Genomic DNA, 10,865 nt, shown 5'->3' on the forward strand with positions numbered 1-10,865 from the left:
CTTGGCATGCACTTTGGAATCCAGCTCATCTCCAAGCCATTAAACCCCACATAGAATACAGAGATGGGGGAGATGGGAACACACTCACACCAAATTGGCCTTGGAGATTCAAGTTTCTCCCTATGGAAAAAATAGGTGAGGGTTAGCCTAAGTCAGGTTGTTGGTGACCTTGACTTTCTGTCCTGCAGGCAGTGTCCTATAATTCAGAAACAGCTGGGCTAGAAAGATTGAGTGGATGGGTACCATGACCTTGGGGAAGCTACCTTGAACTTCCACTTCCTCCTCTATAAAAGGAAGGACTTACCCAAAATGAAGTTCTTTAAATTCTGCCCCAGTGAGAATTGTTCAATAGAGGTAAAGAAATACTTTGAAAGAAACACTTCCCATTCTGTGTTTAAGCTTACTGGGGAGTACAACAAAATAATAAAGTATGGAAGTATGGTTATAGGAGTGTATAAATAAATCATTGTTTAGGAAGTCAAAGTGCAAACTGTTTCTGGCTTCATTTTAAACTAGCACAAAATGTAACCTGAGGAAAAAAAAACAAGTTTGGGATTGTGAAGAAAATTTAGCAGTACGTATTTTCTTTTTGGGGGGAGAGGGTGGGGGGATTGGAATGGGAATGTTGGAGCAATGGCGTTTGATCTCTGATATATACGTGTTCCTATTTGATTGAAATGCAGCATGTAAGAGCTACTCATATTAATGATTTTCCGAAAAAGGAGCAAGTGAGCCCACCACAGACCTGGGATTATTTCCCTTCAGCCTCTGCCTACCCACCCTACCCCCAACACAAAAACGAAATTTAAAAAGCATTGACATCTCAGGAAAAGCATGTTGACTGTTTCCTTTCCAGGATTCACATAATGGGAATATCCGTTGCCAGATAACTTTTAAATCTGTCAGCTTAATACACGTATTTCCTCAATGTGGTGAGAACTTAGAATGGCCCAGTCAGGCCTGGGGACGACCACAGCATCTGCGACCTGAGTGCAGGGCCCAGGGGACCAGGGTGGGGCAGCGGAGCTGGTTACAAAGATCCACTCAAAGATGCAATTCTGTCAGGGTCTTGGACCAGCTCTTACGTTTCCCACTAACAGATTATTGAGGGAAAAACTTGCCCCACCCTTCTTTCTCCTCTCCTCCCTTGTCCATCTCCTTCTCTTCTTCTAAAATGACAAGCCTCATTTCAGCTGCCCTGAGAGCCCACTGTGCATTTTCCACAGGCTCTGGCTTGTCACACGTCAACTTGTCTGCCCACTCACGTGACCATTTGTGCAACCTTTCCAGGCTGGGAGGCTGGCTTCTCAACCGTGCATTCCTATCACCTTCAGTACAGATTTTGCCAAGATCCTTTCCCTGCTGACTGACTTCCTTCCCCTGCTTTTTCTTCCTTACAAACACGCTGGTGAGACTTGACAAAGCCCAGCATTTGTCTAAGCAGGCTATATAATCTGTTCTCTCTCAGTGGACAGTTTAACCTCCCATCAGGCCTTGCTGGAGGGGACTGAGCCTTGGGGCCAAATGCCCTTTTGTGAAAGGGATGTGTTGCCCCAGCACTTGTATCTTCTTTCTTTCAGAATATGGATGCATCCTAACCTTTGATTGGGTGGCCCCTACCGTGTTGTTTAACTGGTGCTTGGTAGAAAGCAGCATGTCATAACCCCACAATTTAGACCTCACCGTGCATCCAGCGTATTTACCTCTGTCCTACATACTTTTTGTGCTAAGAAATGAATAAAAGCTATCATTTACTTTAATTTATACTAAACATTGCTGGTAAAAAGAATCAACCTGAAATAAAACTGACAGCAACTAAACCTGCACATAATGTAATTTATTATGGATGAAAAACTGACCAAGATTTATATCTTGTCGGTATATTGAAAACTGTGCAAATTCGTGGGGAGAAATTTGCCTTGGTAGAAATAATGAAACAAAATAAAACTGAAATGAACTAAAACTACACACAATAAAACATGTTGAATAAACTTTAATAGAGGATGCAAGTCTTCCTGTCATAATTTAGATCTGCAAAATTTTACTCAAGAAACTGTGACTTTGTACAATGCATACTCTAAGAGATTTAGAAGACATAATCGGTAAATTGTGATATTTGGCAAATGCTGATTGTGGAATTGAACCTTAATGTAAAAATTACATAGAAAAGAATTAACTCCCATTGAACATAAATGCAATAAAATAAAAATGTTAAAAATAGAAGAATATGGTTTGATTTAATGTAAAACTTGATGACTGATATTGGCCAAATGGAGCTTGCTCTAAATAATTAATGTCCCTGGAAGAAAAATTACCAGGTTAGTTTACATGTTTATATTCATAAGCCTAGAGCCAAAGCATTTTTTGGGGTCAAAATGGCAGAATTCAAACGTCCACCACTATAAAATATCAGGGTCAGCATGACTGGGCCGGAATATCCTTCATGGTGTTGTTTTGTATAATAAAGGAGAAGAGTTCAAAAGAGTACTCATATGAGAGGCTAGGAAACGTCTCTTGGGTGGCACTGTTTGAGGTGGTCAGTCCAGTCTTTAGCAAGGACAGTGTGCCCCTTGGTCCATGGAGAAGACAGCAGGAGCTCTTACAGACATTTTGGGGGTTAGCAAGCGCTGCCTGGCCGTGACATTCCCATTCCAACCCAAGGTGCAGTTTCCAAACTGAGACACTTGCCTGCAGTCACACTCAGCTAGTTTGGGCAGGAAGTCTCACTTTCTCTTTGCCTTCTCTACCTTCCTTGGGTCTGGTGGAGAGCCTTTCCCCATTTTAGTCCCAGCCTGATGCTTCAGGTGAGTCTGCAGGCGAAGGAAGGAAAAATATGCCTGGCATGGAGCATGGACTTGTTCTCCTTCCACAAAATCTGCTCCCTTTAAGATCTTTTAAAATCTCTCTTCTTTTCGTTTTGCCTTAGAATTTGAGTAGCTTACACTGGGGAAGGAGGTTGTGCTAGGCGCCCGTGATGCTGCAGGCTCTGCTAAATCCTGTGTGATACCCACAGCAGAGCCCACAGCACATCACACAGGCTGACCTCAGGGTACTGCTCCAGCCACTTCTCAAGATCATAAAACACGGGTGTTTATTCCTTCCCAGTTCCCAGTTTACTCACAGCCTGCACATAACAAAGAGAGAGGAATGTGCTTTCTGGGGAAAGTCCTTTCCCCGGTATGATGTTTACAGCTCTTAAGGCCGGATGATAATGTTCAGTTCACTTCTCTCTTTCCAGCCAGATATTGTGATTGCTTTGTTTTCATGGGAGAAAAGTGTTCAGCATAAAAACAACACTGCTGTTTAGGAATTGACGCCCTTACCTTCTGTTACTTTGCTGGCTTCTTTAATAAGGCAAATATTTAATCTGTATGTATTTTTAAAGCATTTCAAATGTCTGTAGTCTTACCAGAGTTTAAAGTATGAGTGTTCAACAAATTGAAATTCCTAACTTTCTGGGTTTTGTTTAAATCGTATGTAGATAATAATTTTAATGGTAGTAATTAACTTATTCAGTGAGTATTTACTGAGCATCTCCTCTGAACTAAGTACTGTTTCAGGCACTGGGTCTTAGAAATTGGGGAGGAGTTAGTATGATAGAGGTGACATGTGAACGGGTGTGTATACATGGAAGCATAATTCTAGAAACTTCCACAATAGATCAGAGAGACTCTCCAGATACTCTTTCCCTCTCTGTCACTGAGGCTACTCACCTTTTCACCACACTGTCATCATTTTTTTCAGAGGCCATAAAGAGTCTATTTCTTTCCTTTATTCACACCGATTGGAGAACAGGAGTTCCTCTGTCCCTTGCCTGTTTGGTAGCACTGCCTAATTATAAACTCTTAGCGATCCCAAGCATTAAAATCTGCTTGTCGTTACACAGCTCCACTTACAAACATTTGTGATAATAACATTTAAAATGATGATTAACAAAACTAATGTTAATAATGATAACAAAAATTTATAATTACAAGTACAGATTTATTGATCCAACTTGTACTGCATCATCAAATAAGTGTTTGTATTTGTATTAGTAAAGATTATTTTTTCGCAGCTAAGATACAAATGGTAGACCACTTACTCTGATATTTAGTCTTTGGTTCTGTTGAATATGGAGTTAATGAGATTCAATGAGAGTGGGACATAACAGGCGAGTTAGTGGTAAGCACCTCCCAGCTCTGAGTATGAAGTATGGGTTGCAGGAAAGTTAGTAGAAACTCTGTCCTTGGAGATTTTGAGGTCCAGTTGAGCGCCCCTTCTATATACTATGGGGATATGTGATAGATGGGTTTCAAGAGCTAACTTAGTCCAAATCAAATTTTTGATTAACTGGCTGTTGGATTTGCCTCCTCCATCAGGCAATATTGAACCTGACATCCTCATCTTCATAAGGGAAACATTTGAAAATACTAATTCATCTATTTCAGAACTAAAATGAGCCTCTGAGATTATCTGGCCCCTTGCCCTAATTTTACAAGTGAGGAGGCCAGCTCAGTGAGGAAAGGGACATGTACTTGGTCACATAACTGTTAGAGGCCGAGCTGGATTTAAATGCAGGTCGTCCCCTGCCTCTCATTACTAAATAGATGGTAGAAATACAACTGGAAGAGCAAGGCCATCCAGGAGATCCGGGAGTCCTGGGGTCTTTGCTGGACTCTGTATGAGTGTGCAAGGACTTCCTTCTCTGGATGCTCTGGGTTTTCTCCCAACGAAGTCTCTACTACCATCCCTGCCATGACAGCGTTACATCCAAGAAAGAGGCTGATTCCCACCTCTCAGGCAGCCCCAAGGTCATAACTTAACCTGCATAATTAGAACGTCCATTCCAGAGGGGGGAAACATTTAAAAGATAGAGGACCTCTTTAAAACAGATACTTCCCAATACATTGTTTCCATAATTATAGTTTTAAGAACTTACAGTGAGGGTAGAGCTGGCTACTTAAGAAAAATTAGGAGTCTCATTTTGCAAGAAAGGATTTCCCAGGGGGCAATACACTGTCATTTTTAGCCCCCTCCTCCCCCCCACAAAGGAAACCCCCACACAGACAGCTACACGTCTGCCTGATGCATGGCAAGCCTGTTCCACTTATTATGGCCAAAGCCAGATATTTTAATTAAAAACACTACGTATGCCATTAAACGTGTTGTCCCCCCTTCCCCCATTCCCAAGACGTTATAGTTCGAGGAGATACAAACAAGTGAATGTGTTGCAGATGTACATGGAAACCACCGCCTACTGAGTCACAACCAGTGGGTTCCCAAATTCCAGCCCCTGAGCGCCTCCCCGTCAAAATGTTCTTTGCAAGCAAACAGTTCCCTCTGTAATTTTCACAGTTTATAGCAGTTGGCATGACTGAAGGAGGGCCATGGGAGAGCAGGAGAGAAATACACCACCACCTCACTTAATTTATGAGCAGATCCTATTATTTTATAAATAAGCTTTCTGACAAATAAAGTGCTATGGCCACACATGGGACTGTGCTTTCTTTGGTTGTTCCTTGTTCATGTTATTATTTATGTATTTATTTATTTATTTGACACAAAGTTTCCATTTTGGGGGGGGGTAATCACTTTCCAACTGTGAGGCCTCAATAGAGGCAACACTAGCTTAATTTATGCCATTGTAGGTGGTTCAAGTTTAACATTTCAGCCTGACTTGAACTGTCGCTAGCCAGACCATCTTTCTCCCCAGAGGAGCGCCAGCAGCTGGATTTCATTTTCGGCTGCCGGACCATCCCCAGGCCGTCCCGGAGCAGCCCTCGGACCGAGTGCCTTCACTTTCAGGATTTTATTCAAGGTGACAGCTCCTCACACGCTGGCACTCTGATCACCTAAAGTAGCCAAGCTATCAGGGGGATGAGCGGGCTCCTCCTGCAAAGTCCAAATTTAGATTGACTGAGGTTATCCTTCGGCCCCTTGACCCCAGTGGTCTGACAGAACAGGGCTGCCAGGAACTTTACAACGACAGTGCGTTTCTGAATGACGTCTGGGGAGAAACCTTCTCCAGGAGCAGGCGGAGAAGACCCCAAGTGATAGGGAGTGGTGTCAGCTCTCGTTAGAATGGCAGACAGCGTTAAAATAACCTTGGCATCATATGGCACTGGTATCTCTGTCAGCATCTCTGTTTTCTGTCACCACACACGATCCTGGGCCTGTCTCAAGCCCTGACAGTGTCTTTTCAGATCAGGTTATTACCAGCCCAGAGACTAGCTCTGCTCCCCACCACACAGCCCCTTTGTTTGAAGTCTGCCCTTTGTCATTAATGCACTTGAGGTCTATTTAAAACTGACGGTGAGTGTGGTATCTGTTTTCCCATCAAGAGACCATTGACAATATTAATACCTCATGTCCTTGCCTCATTTTCCAGGCTCTGACACCTCACTGCAGTCCCCTGCATGTATCAAAAAGTGCTCTCTCACCAGGATGTCTGTAAAGATTCTTGCTCCCAGGCCCAAAGGAACAGGGCAGCCTTTAAAAGGGACTTTTTATCATTGCCAGCCAGAAAGAAGGCCTGGGGAACATGGCTCAGACCTCATCACCTTCTTTCACATTAGGGCCCATGTTCCAAGCATATACAGCCTGTTTCCAGGATGGCACTTGCTGTCCAGGTTACATTTAGGTGAGACCTGGAGTTGCGAGTTACCATGGAGAGAGGGTAGAGCACAAAAATCCCATCCTGAATGCATTGGAAAGTTTACAAGAGAGAATGAATGCGCCCACTGGTGGGTGGTGTGTGTGTGTGTCTGCCTTTCGTTCTTTTACTTAAGAGAAAGACTATTCTTTATGATATCTGACAGCCCTATCCATTTCTTTTTATAAAAATTCATGCTGTTTTTATGCTGTAGAAGAAAATTAACATCCTCGGCCTCATTCCTCTGGTTTCTTGAGGCTGTATTTGAATCACTTATGTTTAAGAAAGCCCCTTGTGGATTTTCGGAAACATCTCAGGCACTCCCGCCCAGGCCCGTAGGGGATCCTGTTTCTGGACCTGATTTTGAACAGCCAAGCCTACAGAGTGGTCCTGGCATTGGTGACAACATTAGTTCAACCCCAGGTGCTACATAATTCAGCACAATAAAGGGAACAGATCACTGCCAACAGCCAAAAGAATCATTTAGGCCTGAAGAAGGGTCTCAGGGAGGTTCCATCCAAGTTCAGTGTTTCCAGGCACCAGACCAAAATCCAAAGACAGTAATTGAGGATCGGGGGATGTGGGGGGGCCATGAAACAGCATGACCAAGGCGGAAGTGTGGTCCACAGCAAACTTGCTCATGGGACCGTGGCAGGAAATAGAAGTAATGAGAGCAGGTCCTAGACCAGTTCTGAGGCCCTGGGACCATGTCAAATAGGAGAGCCCTATTGCTAAACTCTCAGAGATTCTGTGACCACAGCAATTCCCAACTTTTCCCCAAGTCATCTACACCAGGGAGCATCTGCTCTGGCCTCAAAAGTTTCAAAGAGCCATTTGTAATCCTTATTTAAGAATAAGGTTTAAAGTTCTGCAGTGCAGAGATATCTCTTGTACAATCACAAAAACAGTGACTACTTAGAACTTCTGATGTGAAGAACCTGGATAATCTTAAGTGCTAGTGTATCCCAAATGAAAAATAGATGGTGATTGTTGGTTTCCTACTAACAAACTGATGAGGGGAGGGGGGAATCATTCATGTAGACAGCTATTTTTATAGGCAGGTTTGTGGTTCATGAATTAATGTTTTGTGGACATTTATTTTCTTTGTTTTCTTTATTTCCTGGTTATGCATGCATCAGAGACTCAAGTGCTATTAGTTGTCGCGTCCCGCACGACATGAGCAGTGGGAGAATGAGAGGGGGCGGCGAAGGGTTAAGAAATAAAAGGAACAGCAGTCAAGAGTTAAATGAGTGTGGGGCCAAGGGTCTCCAGCCTCATGGACTAAGAGCCCCGAATCGGGCCAACACGCCGCTTTTATTTCTCCACCTACCTGGAAGTAGCATTGTTCTCTCCACAATCTGTGAGTCTCATTCCTGAGAATTTGCTAAAGCCAAATTACTCATGCCTGCAAGCTGCTATTACCGAGAGTCCGCCTGCAGCGATAAGACAGATGCTCTGCCTTCACACACCCTATATGCAAACAACCCCAGGAAGATAAAATTATTGTGCTGAGGACGATACTATCACACCATCAGGTCACTTTCCAAGCAGGTCGAGGGAAGGAATGTAGCTACAGAGGTAGAAAACCTCCAGTCTTTTTGGGGGGCGAGTGAGGGCTCATGCCCACCTCCATCAGCCCCGAGATTTCTCCTAATGGCCTCCACCCGACCGTGCCTGTCTTAGGTTGTTCCTCCCACGAGGAATCTTACCCGTCATTGACTAACCGGCCATCCTTTGGAGCCAAACAGGGAGATGCTAGGTGTATGAGCACTGTCCTCAAAAGGGTCAGTTTAGGGTTAAGCACAGGGCGGGGTGGGGGTGTGGGGGGGAAAGACGGCTGCACAGCTGCGTGGCAACAATTAATAATAAGACAATCCTGTGAAGCTGAATTTTAAGTTCTCTAAAGTTAGAAGAAAATACAAGATGATAAAAATCAAATTGTAGTTGTAAATATTTCCTTGGAAACACTTATTTTTCCTTAATAATCCTACAAAGCTTCTATACTAACCATGGCGAGTCAGTTCTTATGGATATTTAAAATAAATGTTGAGTTGATTAAAAGGTTTGACCCTATTCTAGGGGTATTTTTCATAGTTCAGTCATCCTACAATTTTCTTGAATGAGAAGAAAGCTATATATGGAGCCACGAAATTAGTTAAAACTGAAGATGAAAATCAAATGCATTTCAACCTGAGCCTACAGTTTAGGATACCTGTAAGAAGCAGCCATTTAATGTTGGAGGCTCTTATTACTTCCCATGTAGCATTTCGTCAACACTACCACTCTGCCTTCATCATCTGTTATGTGCCTGATGCCTCCTGGGAATGGGAAGATTCTTTCTGGACGTTAACAATATGGACTCATGATAAGGGACTTGAAAAGAGTTACATTCTGGGAAGGTTGTTATACATCCTTTGCTTGTGCTAGGCCCATGGTTAGACTCTTAATTTTTTACTTTTAGAAACTACTATGGGGACCCAGAGAGGAGAGAGGATTATGCTTTATTTTGAGGGGTAACTGGCCAAACAAGAAAAGTCTCTAAAATGTGGAAGATACATCATGCAGAAACTATGTTATTCCTAGGAGCCTGTGCTCTGGTGACATTTTATTTGAATGTCAACTCTGAGGACAAAAAGATAGGGTCCTTCCTTCTGGGACTTAATCCTTTTGCTGCCACCCGTGGGATTTATGCTTGTGTTGTGTTTCTGCTTTGCAGCATCTATGGGTCTTGGCTCTAATTGTGGTTTTGTAATGATGTGTTCCTTTTATTTTTCAGGTGTCCTGGGCAAGTGTCACTATGTTTACTACGGGAAAAACTCAGAGGGCAACAGGTTTATCCGAGATGACCAGCTCTGAAGGCAAGTTCTGTATGCCTTAGAGAATAAAAGAAAAAGGGAAGGCAAAAATAAAGAAAAAGCTAAAGGAAAGAAACAAAACAAAAAACAATGGTCCACACTGCATCTCTGTGTGAAGGCTATGACTTCAGCTTTTGGTACCTTCTGCTGACTTTGCCTGTCAACATCATCATTCTGCCGTAGACTGAGTGGTCACATAGAGATTGACATGATTGCCCTTAAGCAGGTCTCATCCACCAGGGTGACAGACAGCAGCGGTGAAGCACCAGGGCTGACAGGATGAACACCATGATAGATTGCCTGGCCCCTCCGCTGCTCACAGGGGAGCAGAGGTCACACCTGGGGCCTCCTGAACATGCGCAGTGGCTGGAGTCAAGCGAGAGAGGCTGTCTTCAGCTTGCCTATTGAGTAGGGATCCCTCCGATACCATTGTGCTGTGAGGTTATTTTTAGTGAAATAGTAGAGTTTAGAGGAAGCTCATTCTCTTTTATTTTTCTTAAATATTTATTTCTTATATTCGGCTTAGTCTCCCCACCCCCACCTTTAGCATTTTTATTTCAGGCAATGGATTTCAGTTTTCAGTTTTTTTGGAGAGCAAGAAGGTTTAAGTTCTCAGCCAGGCCAAACATTTATGGCTGACTTCATGTTGTTACAATTTCTGAATTGGAGCAAGTAGCTTTCCTAAATCTCTGTGTTCGTTTCTAAATCCACTTCTTGCCCTGAATACTAGACAGTGTCAGGCATCTTTCCCACCTCCAGGTTCTGGTTGTACCAGGGACATTCACTCATTCATTCATTCACTCACTCACTTTTAACCACACACACTTCCAGCCATGTCTATGGCCATATTTGTGTTTGGAGCTGCCTTGCTCCTTTGGGTGCTATTTAAAATCAATGAGGTGATAAAGGATAGAGTGGTGTGTCAGAAGTTAAAAAAAGAAGGGAATACTGTAGAAAACACCCACCAGACCACACAGTTTTTAATAGAAGGCACCAACCCTTTGAATTCGGTGCCTTTCTCAGGACCTCTCAGAAATGAAACCCATAGGTTGTGAGATAGCCTTTGTGTATCTTTGGCTGTATTCCAGCACTAATGTTTCAAAGAAAATAATCATTATCATACTGGTACTGTGGCTATAATGACATTTAATATATAGCCACACCAGTAAAATCACTCTAGAAGATATTTGAAAGGTTGGTTGCTCTTGACACTGTAGCATTGATATTTTTTTTTTTTAAGATTTTATGGGGGAATTGGGGGAGGGGAACAGATAAGTTGCTGTCCTTTTTTGTTCTTCAGTCTAGTTGTGGAGGACATTGCTTCACTGGCCCATGTTGGCACCATCATTGTGCTCTTCCTGGGTGAGGCAGTCGCT

The 10,865-nt window shown here is 43.1% G+C and overlaps 1 long non-coding RNA gene across 1 annotated transcript in view; it reads left to right on the forward strand.

The window, feature by feature from the left end:
* Positions 1 to 9,483, forward strand: part of LOC109390492 (uncharacterized) — a 204,971-nt gene extending 195,488 nt beyond the window's left edge. Inside the window, exon 3 of the long non-coding RNA XR_002125586.1 lies at positions 9,411 to 9,483. This is a non-coding gene — a long non-coding RNA (uncharacterized LOC109390492). The remainder of the gene's footprint in view (positions 1 to 9,410) is intronic.
* The last annotated feature ends 1,382 nt before the right edge of the window (positions 9,484 to 10,865 follow it).

This window comes from Hipposideros armiger, unplaced genomic scaffold (genome assembly GCF_001890085.2).
Source record: "Hipposideros armiger isolate ML-2016 unplaced genomic scaffold, ASM189008v1 scaffold_272, whole genome shotgun sequence".
Classification (NCBI taxonomy): Eukaryota; Metazoa; Chordata; class Mammalia; order Chiroptera; family Hipposideridae; genus Hipposideros; species Hipposideros armiger.